Below are 11990 nucleotides of genomic sequence, written 5' to 3'. Positions count from 1 at the left end.
TATAAGTAGCTTTTCTTCACTCACATGGTTTTATTTTAGATAAATACAAATTTAAAAGTTAGCTATTCTAACTTTTCCTTCCTTTTGAGATGATACTATGCACAAAGATTGTGGTATCCAAAATAGAAATGTTGCTGAAATATAGACTAGATATTATCATCTCTTAACATTATTTTTTCTCTGTTCTTCCAGAAAAAAATAAAAATTCTAAAATGCACGCTGAGCTTGTGCTATATGGACTTGGTAATCTGAAAATATCTAGATTTCCAATTCCTTCAATAAATATAAAATAAGAAATGATAGGCTAAGTTATCTGTTTTTGATAATGGTTTTTTTCCAGGATCCAGACCAGAATTTACAACATTGAACTATTTATTAATTATTCTTGTTTATGCTTTGATTTGTTTAATGTAAGCTATAGTGAAGGTAGGAGGAACAAGGTTGGGAGTGTGGGCTATGTATAAAATCACCATGGAAACCACATCTATGACTAATCAGTGAGAATTGGCAGGCATGATTCTGCAATTATTATTACAAAGCCCCACATGTGAACTTGTTTAAATCCCCTCTCACTGTGCCTCTCTTTTGATTTAATATAATGCTCAGGGTTTTAATTTTTCCAGAGTAGTTCCTAAGTGCTATGTAACCACAAATCCCTACTGGCCATTCTCTGAAAACTTCTCTGAATGTTGAAATATGAGACAAAATAAGTTAGTGAAGAGAGATTTTCTAGAAGGACACATATAGTCAACTAAGGAGGGGGAGAAGCCAAATAAAATGAGGAGTGATAAGTATCTATTGGATTTTCCAGAAAGCAAATTACTGATGACCTTGGTGGAACTGCTGGTAGAGTGGAAGTGGACCAGGCTGTGAGAAGGTGTAATGAGCTCAGGCACCTCTTGCAAGTAACTTCATGATGTAGAGAATAATCTCTGAGATACTTGGTTGAAAGGGCTTGTGTTTTCTAAACTTTTTAAAGGCAAAAGTGTCTTGAGCTTATTCAAAAGCTGATGGAACAAAGCCGGTCAACAGCAAACCGTTGAAAACGGAGAGAAAAAGGGAGCAGATTGGGCTCCTAGGAAGTGGTGAATGGATTGGTCTGGGAATAAAAGAGATATCCAGTTGGTAAAAGGGTGGGTTACAATTTAAGTAAATATGTCTGTGTAGTAGCAGGACATTGAGGGAATTCCACTTTCAGACTTCTATTTTCTGTGAAGCATGTAACCAAATTACCTTCTAAAAATTAAGGTCAAGGAAGGGGGTAAGAGGTTTCAGGTAAATTGAGAAAGTTTGAAAGGCCTTTTGGTCCTGATTATGATACAGAGGGAGATGATGTGGGAAACATTTAGGATAACCAAGAAGTATTAAGAAGGCACCAAAGGTGGAAAGAATTTATAGTGGCACCATACTCATGTTTAGGCTATTGTCTTCAGTACAAAAGATACTAAGAAAAAAAATGGCCTTCTAAGGATTCCTAAAATTATACCATTTAATGAAAACTGCATAGCTTTGCCAGCCTTTAAGACCAATTTAAATACATGAATACTGAAGCTTCCAAATGGCACACAAGATTTCTCATATTTCCAGATAATATCAGTATAAGCCTAATGAGGCCATAGATCATGTCTTTCGGACTTTGTATCTCAAGGACCCAACAGGGCCAAGCACCTGGCAGACAATAAATGTTGATGAATATTTCTTGAAATCAGTGCTAACTGGATGGATGTGAAAATGATAAGACACACTGGTGTCTTATGTTCAGGATAAAAGAAATCTGTATACAGTATCACTATAATGTAAAAGGAAGGTAGATTACTTAATGATAAATTGCATGTGGAAAGACATAAAATATGCTTTCAAGGTGTTACTTTTTCAGGAGAATATGTACTTTAAAAGAGACTCAGGTCTCTTTTAAAAGATCATTGTATTTTATTCATGTATCAGATGAGCAGTAGAAAGAAGCAGAAGGCAAATGACAAAAGGCTTACCTCAGGAAATGAAGTCAGTACAAATACAGATTTTTTTTTTTTTTGAAAGCTTCTTCTTATCTTTATTGTTCAGATTATTACATTTGTTCCTCTTCCCCCCCCCCTTAACTCCCCTCCTCCCAGTTCCCGCCCCACCCTCCGCCCTCACTCCCCACCCACTGTCCTCATCCATAGGTGCACAATTTTTGTCCAGTCTCTTCCCGCATCTCCCACACCCCTTTTCCCCCCAAGAATGGTCAGTCCATTCCCTTTCTATGTCCTGATTCTATTATAATCACCAGTTCATTCTGTTCATCAGATTATTTATTCACTTGATTCTTAGATTCACTTGTTGATAGATGCATATTTGTTGTTCATAATTTGTATCTTTACCTTTTTCTTCCTCTTCCTCTTCTTAAAGGATACCTTTCAGCATTTCATATAATCCTGGTTTGGTGGTGATGAACTCCTTTAGCTTTTCCTTATCTGTGAAGCTCTTTATCTGACCTTCAATTCTGAATGATAGCTTTGCTGGATAAAGTAATCTTGGTTGTAGGTTCTTGGTATTCATCACTTTGAATATTTCTTGCCACTCCCTTCTGGCCTGCAAAGTTTCTGTTGAGAAATCAGCTGACAGTCGTATGGGTATTCCCTTGTAGGTAACTGAGTTTCTTTCTCTTGCTGTTTTTAAGATTCTCTCTTTATCTTTTGCTCTTGGCATTTTAATGATGATGTGTCTTGGTGTGGTCCTCTTTGGATTCCTTTTGTTTGGGGTTCTCCGCGCTTCTTGGACCTGTAAGTCCATTTCTTTCACCAGGTGGGGGAAGTTTTCTGTCATTATTTCTTCAAATAGGTTTTCAATATCTTGCTCTCTCTCATCTTCTGGCACCCCTATAATTCTGATGTTGGTACGCTTGAAGCTGTCCCAGAGGCTCCTTACACTATCCTCGCATTTTTGGATTCTTTTTTCATTTTGCTTTTCCGGTTGGGTGTTTTTTGCTTCCTCGCATTTCAAATCATTGACTTGATTCTTGTGCTCCTCTGGTCTGCTGTCGGGAGTCTGTATAATATTCGTTATTTCAGTCCATGTATGCTTAATTTCTAGTTGGTTCCCCAATATAACATCGAGGGTCTCATTAGTTTTCTTGTAGATCTCATCAAGTTTATCGGCGGCTTCTAAACAGTTCTTGAGAGACCTTAAAAGTGTGGTTCTGAACTCTATATCTTCCATTGACAATTTTGTCCTGTTTCTTTGTCTCCGCATTTTGTTATGCTTCCTTGGTGCACCCCCTAGTGGTCTTTGTGCGCAGTCTTATAGTTAAACCTTGATCGTTGTAGCTAATACCAGGGAGGGTTTGACCTCCAGGCCAAGTGGCTATGAGAATCAGCTGTGTCTGCAGTGAGAGAACTTCTGTCCTCTAGGGAGGTGCTAATCTAGCCTTTGCCTGAGGCTATCTGGCAAATGCCTCTGTGCAGGGCTTGGGCGGGGCGGGTCGCACAGGATCAACAGGGTGGGCCAGAGAGAGCAGTTATGGCGGCTCTCAGTCCTGTCCCCAGGGGCTCTGCCTCTCTGAGTCCCAGCACCCGCTGCAAAGCTCGGAGAGAAAGCTGCACTCGCTCTGACCGAAGCCAGACAGTCCCGCTTCTCCCGTTTGAGTCTGGGTCCCTAAAGACTCGCCTGTATCTGGAGCTCAGAGTCTGCGACTCCCTCCCGATTGAAAACGCCAACCGCGCCCTCCGCCGCCAGCCCGCTCCGCGCACTCCGCACCTCAGAATTTGACTTCAGCACTGCGCCTCCTCTGAGTGTCCGTATGCGTTTCTCTTTCCTCCTAGTTGTAGGACTTCCACTCAGCCAGCGTTCCTGTGGTTCTGGGTGATGTCTGTTCCGTTTTTTAGTTTCACTTTTGTAGTAGTTGTTCAAGGCAGCAAACTCCGGCGTTAACCTATCACAAATACAGATTTTCTTAATTGATGGTCAATTGACTGAATCATGAAACCAAAAATAATGTTAATTATTTATTATTAAAATAACATTCTGGGGTGCTTATTGGGTATCATATTCTGGGCTAAGTACTTAGATGAATTCTCCAATCTTTACAACAACCCCAAGAGACAGGTATTACCATTGTTAACATTCTCTTTCTGCAGATAAGGAAATGATATTTAGGCAGGCAAAATATCTTTTCTTTTTTTTTTTAATATATTTTATTGATTTTTTACAGAGAGGAAAGGAGAGAGATAGAGAGTTAGAAACATCAATGAGAGAGAAACATCGATCAGCTGCCTCCTGCACATCTCCTACTGGGGATGTGCCCGCAACCCAGGTACATGCCCTTGTCCGGAATCGAACCTGGGACCTTTCAGTCCGCAGGCCGACGCTCTATCCACTGAGCCAAACCGGTTTTGGCTGGGCAAAATATCTTGTTCATGATTACAGGTCTGGTAAGATGCAGAGCTACTGTGGACCCAGTTCTGAATGCCTGAGTTCTGATGGACCTAATGAGTATCAATGAAATAAGCCATATTCTAACCTAAGAGAGTTGTCGATCTAACCCAGGGGGTGGGGGGCAACCCCTGGCACACGTGCCAAACATGGCACGCCAGTAACTTTTGCTGGCACGTGAAACCCTCTCTTATAATCTTCCATTTACAATTGTGAATCTTTGTTCTCAGTGATGAATTTTGTTAAGTCTCGTAATAGGAGTAGCCTGACGGATGAAAGTAGTAGCTTGTGCATATCTCTGAAGGTCATGAAATATAAACCTGATGTAAAATCTGTCATCAGTGATGCAGCAGCAAAAGTCCTCTAACCCCTGCCTAAGATGGGATAAGGCAATCTGACAGAAGAACGCTGGGTGGGGTCTACTTTCAGGACAGAAGCCTGAGCAGCTGAAGGCTGCCCTGAAAGGTAAGCTGGAAAGAGTATCACCCATGGCAGGGAATGGCACAATGTGCAGGTCCTCGGGCCTGTGGGGGTGGGTCTGTGAGGCAGCCACAAAAGAGCTTCCATGAGAGGAAGAACAGCACTTGGGCACATGTCTTACAGGAGGCACCAGCAGCCAGGCACCGGCAGCAGCAGAAGTCCTCAGTCTGAGAAGAGCAGCCCTTTCCTTCTTCCTGACCAAAATCATATCCTGATCCATTTCCCCTGAACCTGAGCAAATTCATAAGTTGGTTTACTCTCAACCCGTTGTAGTTTCTTAGTGGGTCACCTTATCCTCAGTCTAGCAGTTCTTCATCCAACATGTACATTGCAGTCAATAGTTTTCTTAAAAAATATTACTTTGCTCAGCTTGTTTCATGATATATACTCCCTCCCAATTAAGTCTGAAATCTTCAGTATTCAGGGATGGGATTTAATTATCCTTTCTCTGTATTCACTTTCCAACACATAAATGTTTTGACTCATATTTGGGCCCACTACGAAGGGGAAATCTTTAATGGGTCTCTGAGAATATATTGTGGTCCCACAATCTTCTGTGGCTGTGTATTTTATTTCCCAAACTACTGTGGATGTCGCAATTCTCTGCCTTGTACCAGCCTTTTAATCTGAAATGTTCCATGCCCCCAATCAAAATCCAACCCACCCTTCAAAGCTCAGCTCAAATATCACCTCTTCTTAAAATTGTTACCTGATTCCCCCAGTTGGAATCAGTTAGTCCTTTGCCTGTATTCCCTTGACCTTTTCTGTATTCTTTTGGTTTTGATCTTATTTCATTCTGTTTCATATTATAGTTAGTCATGTAGCAAAAGGGTACAAGACAAAAGCCCCAAATCTACATTCACTATAAATTTCCAACATAGAAAAAGAAAAAGAAAAGAACTTGGAAAATTTTGGTTGCATGCAAACTCAAAGTGTCTTCTTGGAAGAACAGAGGCTGAGACCCTTGAACAAGTCCAGGGTCAAGCAAATCTCCTGACCTGTGAGAAGTAAGGTCTTGAGATGAACCCACATGATCAATGTGGAGATATTTAGGACTTAGTCCTGGGGCACTAGCAGATGTGTCCGAGCTATAGAACCTGAGGGATCAGTAGTAAGCAATACCAGCTACCTCTAAAATTGGGTTGAGAAGCCTCAGGTGAAGAATTTTAAGAAATTAAGCCTATTAAAGGGATTTTATCTCTAGGCCTAGGGCAGTGGTTGGCAAACTGCGGCCCCTCGAGTGTGGCTCTTACACAAAATACCACATGCGGGCGCGCACATACAGTGCGATTGAAACTTCGTGGCCACACTCAAGGGGCCAAAGAGCCAAATGTGGCTCGCGAGCCACAGTTTGCCGACCACTGGCCTAGGGCACTGCCAAAGGTGCTCTTTGGGAGCCAGGAAAGAGTTATTTCATTGGAGGAAAGAAGACTATGCCTTATCTCGGTTGACTATCAGAGTGATGGGAAAAAGAAAGTATTATCAAGCATGAGACTACGTGCATATTATTAAAGGGAAGTCGACAAACCCCTAGTCATGATTCAGCCAACAAATACGAACGAGGTGAGAGGCCGAGCAGCGAAGTGTGGGGTCAGTGTGTGCATAGACACAGAGGAAATGGAATCAATGGGACAGCCCTGACTTTGAACTCTGAGCAGCAGCAGCCTCTGACGAATTACAGAATTAATTAAGAATTACAGAAACAACTTCTTGTGCTGCAGGGGGACACGCTATAAGTCACAGGAAACATGTATAAACAACACCAGGAAAAGGGAGTTTGGATTTGACTTTCCCTACTTCTTACTCCTATATCCCAGCACATGAGAAACTGCATGTTAAGGGTTACAGTTGTAGACACTTAAGAAATGCCTATTGAATAACCAATGAATACATTGTCATCTTCTATAGACTCTCATTACCAGTTCTTGCAAAACAGCATATCTGACAATTTTCACTATATCCTTAATTGTCCATATAGTGGCCATAGATACCTTTTGCCTTTCCTCTAGTAAATGCGACCTCTTCTTTGGGGGAACCGATCTTCCCCTGCTCTAATGTTTTGACACTAGTGAGGCTGCCTGTCAGAGACACATGAACCTGACTTGCCATTCAAAGGGCCCCATTGTTTTAGCAACAGGGATTGGCACAGGTCTCAAACTTGGTTAATCAGCACTATTCCATGCAAGTGTTATATACAGAAGCAGGGGGAGCGAAGCCCTGTCTTTTCTCAAAGTCATGAAGCTATCATGTTTACATTGGAACTGCTGCTCCCAGCCATGTTCACCAGCATGTGGGGAAAACCAGTTTGAAGGAATGAAGGCAAAGAGAAGCTTAGCTTGTGTGTGTGTGTGTGTGTGTGTGTGTGTGTGTGTGTGTGTGTGTGTGTGAGAGAGAGAGAGAGAGAGAGAGAGAGAGAGAGAGAGAGAGAGAGAGAGAAAAGTTTTATTAGGAAGTAGTAATTATATTTTCCAGTTTACATTTTCTTTATTAACATGTTCATGCTGTTTGAACAAAAACTATTTTCTTAAATCAGAAGAAAACACAAACATGTGTAATAGAACACACATTGCGAAGACACATGTGAATGTTTACCTTCTCTGAGCCTCTCCAGGCTCGCCTAGATAGACTGTTTATTTCCACTCTAGCACCATGTGTGAACCTAATGAAGACTCCAGCCTCATAGCCCATATGCTGGGAGCTGCATTGTTTCCTGCAACACTGTGGAGTCCCACTATCAATATTTAAAGCATGTCAGCTTGTCATCTACAAAGGAGATTTCCGGTAAGAGAGCATTAAAGCTCTCCTAGAATAGTAGAGTGGGGTAAGAGAGTCATTATAAAATCATAAAGTTTTGTAAACTTCAGGCTGACTTCTTCTTTTAGAAGTTGTTTTTGATTTTTTTTTTCGTATATCTTTCTCTGTGTATCTTGTTTCTGCCTAGTCTTGCTTAATAATTTCTAAAGGAGATCACCACTCTGATTCTTAAAACCAAAGAATTTTAGGCAGTGACGGGGGGGGGGGGGCCGGGGTGGAGGGGGGAGCAGAGGGAAACTAGTGATGAGAACTAGGCAAAGAATAAAATGTTAAAGAAAAGTAAATCACAATTGTCATGAACCACCAACAGATTTGAAAGTTGAATTATTCAAGGCGGCAAATTTTCTGGATTCCAGCTCTATGCTGCAAGAATTGGAAACAGATAACAGAGGCATTGTTATATTTTTTCACTGCCAGCCTTCTGTTGCCACTACAAAGCACCCCAGTCTCTGCCCCTATTGCCAGTCGGCAAGAACCTTGCATGGAAAATAATGAGCAGAAGCCTGTTTTGTTTTGTTTTGTTTTGTTTTGTTTTTGTTAAGTGATAAAGATGCACCTTTAGACTTTTACAGAGAAGTTACTCCATCCATTTTTACCTAGTCAATATGTCTAATCATCAGGTAAGACTTGCTTTGACAATTTTTTTCACAAGTAGGCACAATTGCATATATAAAGACTAGATATAAACCAGGCAGATAATTTTTTAAAAATGCATGCGAGTCCCTTCATTTTTCTCTGACTTGTAAGCTTTAAATTGACATTGTCCACATTTATTCTGTTTATCACATGATAGACCCTCTCCAACTTTAACTTTATACTAAGTTTGATGCCTCCTAAATTTCTCCCTTTTTTAAAAAATTGAGACTTAAACCATGGATACAGACAATAGGGCAGTGAAGGCCTGAGTCGGGGGGCAGGGGCAGGCTGGAAGGGGTCTAGGGGGAAAAGGGGTACATATGTAATACTTTCAACAATAAAGGTTTATTTTTAAAATAAATAAATAAATAATTGAGACGTAAACCAAAATCGAATTAATTCTTCTTTTAAAGAAACTCCATTTATTTTTCTTTTTGAAAGTGTCTACCCCCACTTCAATTGGACTATCCATGGGATTTATTTATTTATTAATATATTTTTATTAATTTCAGAGAGGAAAGGGAGAGGGAGAGAGAGATTGAAACATCAATAATGAGAGAGAATCATTGATTGGCTCCTGCACACTTCACACTGGGAATTGAGCCCACTACCCAGGCATGCACCCTGACCGGGAATCAAATCGTGACCTCCTGGTTCATAGGTCAACGCTCAATCACAGTGCCATGCCGGCTGGGCCTAGGATTTACTTCTTACATGAAGGTGGAACTAGTCTCTGTGTGACTTGAGGAGCCCTGACCAGAATACTTCCTTTTTCTCTCCTCAGACTACTTGTATTAAGTCCTGCGTCTGTAGGAAGCCACAGTCATGCTGCAGGGAAATGCCTGAGAGAAGAGAAGGGAGCTGGAGGGGCCAGTCACTGTCAGAGAGGGAAGACCCCAAGAGAGCATATCAAAGAGAGCAAAGGTGAGCTTTCCGTCAGACTGAAGTGGTGTACCATGGGAGAAAGCACCCCTTCTGAGCCTGGCATAACAAGCTCTTGTCCAGGCGTCTCCTTCCTTGCCTCCCTCCTGCCATCTCCTTATAACAGAGAACAAGACTGAGGTGGGATGCCACGAAGACCCCAAAAGACACATAACTGTCCACTGTTCCAACAATAGATTGGTCTGAAGCAAACTCAGTACTCCGCTTGCAGCAAACTTGTTTCTAGACAATGCATGTCTAATGAAATAAGTTTGGAAGGACTGAAAGTTCCCACTATATCTCTCAGCTAAAATTACATACAGATGCTGCTCAGTGCCTGTATTAACTTGTAACTGTGAACAAATTATAAGGTTTTAAGATCACAGAAAAGTTTTTGAAGTCGAAAATAACCACCATTACAGACAAAATAACCTGTCACTTCTTTTAGAGTTCAGGGAAATAAAATGTTGGTAAGAAAAATAAAACATTCTGGCTCCACGCCAGAACATAACATTATGTTCTCTAATACACTTCTAAAGTGCTTATCTTAAGTGTCAGCAAGTGGCTGTTTGTTTAAATCTATCTCCCTTAGAAATTGTATTTAAGATCTTTTTGATTGACAAAACAGAGTGTCTGTTATATATAAGTTTATATGTTAACTTTTCTCTAAAGGAATAGCATCCAAACCTTTATTTCATCTGAATCAAACTTATGTGCATTGTGAAACCCGTCCACAAATCATGGAAAGAAAAATATTTCATATATTTAATGAAAGAAGTGATAGCTATGTGCATTTTCATTCTGCAATTAAAATTTTCCTGACTCTCATTATTTGAAGCAAACAATAAACAGAATTTAGAATCATTGCATGATAACTAAATTTGTCTACAGATACCATGTCTTATAATAATAAGGTTTCTAAGAGATATGTAAGTTCAGAGAAATGAGGCCTAATTATAATTTTATCCTGTGGTTTTGAGAGTAATGGCTTAATCTTAAAGAATTAATAACTGCCATGAAATTTAAAGGGAAGTTCCTTTCACCAACACTGATTAGTCAGAAAATATGCAGTACTACCTCTCAAAGGGGGAGTCAGGGGGAAACACAGTTCTCTTGAGATTTCTCATCTGCAGCTGTATTCTACAGAGGTCTAAAAATCAGAAATGAATTGCCCCAAGGTTCAACCCAGCTTTTTCTTTGAAGGGCACACAGAGGGTAAATTTTTGAGCCTAATTATTATGCCACTTCAAATACACTCCTTCAGCAAGATTGGTGGAACAGAGCCATCTGCACCCAGGTTCAGCATCTCAAACGCCTGCCCTCCCGACCCTCCTTCGTTCCTCTTCCTGCCTGCCAAGCCACTCTGGCTTTTATTTTCTTTATTCTAACTTTCTCTCTCTCATAGAGGAAGAACTAATGTGAAAGAAACTGAACCATGGTACCAAATGCTCAGCATATACTGATAAGCAGATAGATAGATTCAAATGGTGCATTGTTTATTTCAAATAATGAAAATTGGGGAAATAATTTTTAACTTTTCATAGTAACATAGGCCCAATACTATATGTTAAATATGCCAGAAAATTCAAAGTCTAAGAGGACTTCTGAAAAGTAGAACTCATATAGCATGCTATTTAGCATACACATTATAATTTGATTTTGCCTTTATCTTAATAGGTCTACTGTTTTTGGCTATTTTGGAATTGTGTTAATTGGTCTAAAGGTAGGAGTTCTAGGTTCTACCCTGCTCTTGAACTCTGTGTAACCTTGAGCAATTCATGTAAATGACCTGTTCCAGATCACTTGTTCCCTCATCTGTAAAGCAAGGAAGTTGAATCAAATTTATTTCTAACCCGTGGGTCAAAAACCTATTCACTGAGATTTTCTATTTTTCACACCTCCCACATCTCAGCCCCCTGGTTCCTCTGAGCAGCATTGAGAATGCAGAAACTTACCTTCTATCACTATTCTGATTTCTTTCAGGTAAAGTTCGTGTTGTGCCAGTGAAACCACCCATTTCCCATTCCTGATTGATTCCAGGTCACTCCCTATTCAAATCCATTCTACTCTGCCATGGCGGTGGTTTTTATGGAATACTTAGATTAACAACCTCACCCAGGTCTTTTTAAAAATCTTAAATTGTTCCCACTTATCTTCAAGAAAAGTTTCACCCTACTTAACATAGCTTACAACATTTCACAACCTTTTACATTCTTGTAAAACTGCCTTTTTAGCCTCATCTCCAACCAGCTATATCTTCCTTGAATACACTAAGTTATTATCTTTGCCTCTGCTATTGTGTTTAGATTATTCTCACTCCAAAACCTCCCCACTCCTGCACCTATTTCTGTCAAGCTTTTACTTATTCACGATCCAAATTAAATATCCCCTTCTATATTTAGCTTTCTCTTACTCCTTTCTCCATGATAGAATTGAGTGAATCCTTTGTGCAACGTTAACTGCATATCTGTGTATGATATCATGCTGGATACAAAGGTACAATACGTCTAAGAAGTTTTTGCGCTCAGTGAACTTTCTGACTAGTAAAAAAAAAAAAAATACAGTCCTGCAAGTCAAAAAAAATGCCACTTAGTTATGTTAGATCTATGACAGAAATCTGTACCCAGTGCAGTTAATCACAAAGAAGAGAGAGGATGGTCAGTTCTACCAGAGAAAAGGGGGAAATGGATAAAAAAAAAAGCATCAGAGAGGAAATAATCCTTGAGATG

The 11990-nt window shown here is 40.2% G+C and overlaps 1 long non-coding RNA gene across 1 annotated transcript in view; it reads left to right on the top strand.

The window, feature by feature from the left end:
• Positions 1-11596, top strand: part of LOC118651934 — a 26068-nt gene extending 14472 nt beyond the window's left edge. Inside the window, exons 2-3 of the long non-coding RNA XR_004966367.1 lie at positions 9125-9264; positions 11245-11596. This is a non-coding gene — a long non-coding RNA (uncharacterized LOC118651934). The remainder of the gene's footprint in view (positions 1-9124; positions 9265-11244) is intronic.
• Positions 11597-11990: the final 394 nt, after the last annotated feature.

The sequence above is a fragment of the Myotis myotis genome, unplaced genomic scaffold (assembly GCF_014108235.1).
Source record: "Myotis myotis isolate mMyoMyo1 unplaced genomic scaffold, mMyoMyo1.p scaffold_m19_p_3, whole genome shotgun sequence".
Lineage (NCBI taxonomy): Eukaryota > Metazoa > Chordata > Mammalia > Chiroptera > Vespertilionidae > Myotis > Myotis myotis.
This window is presented reverse-complemented; position numbering and strand designations above follow the sequence as displayed.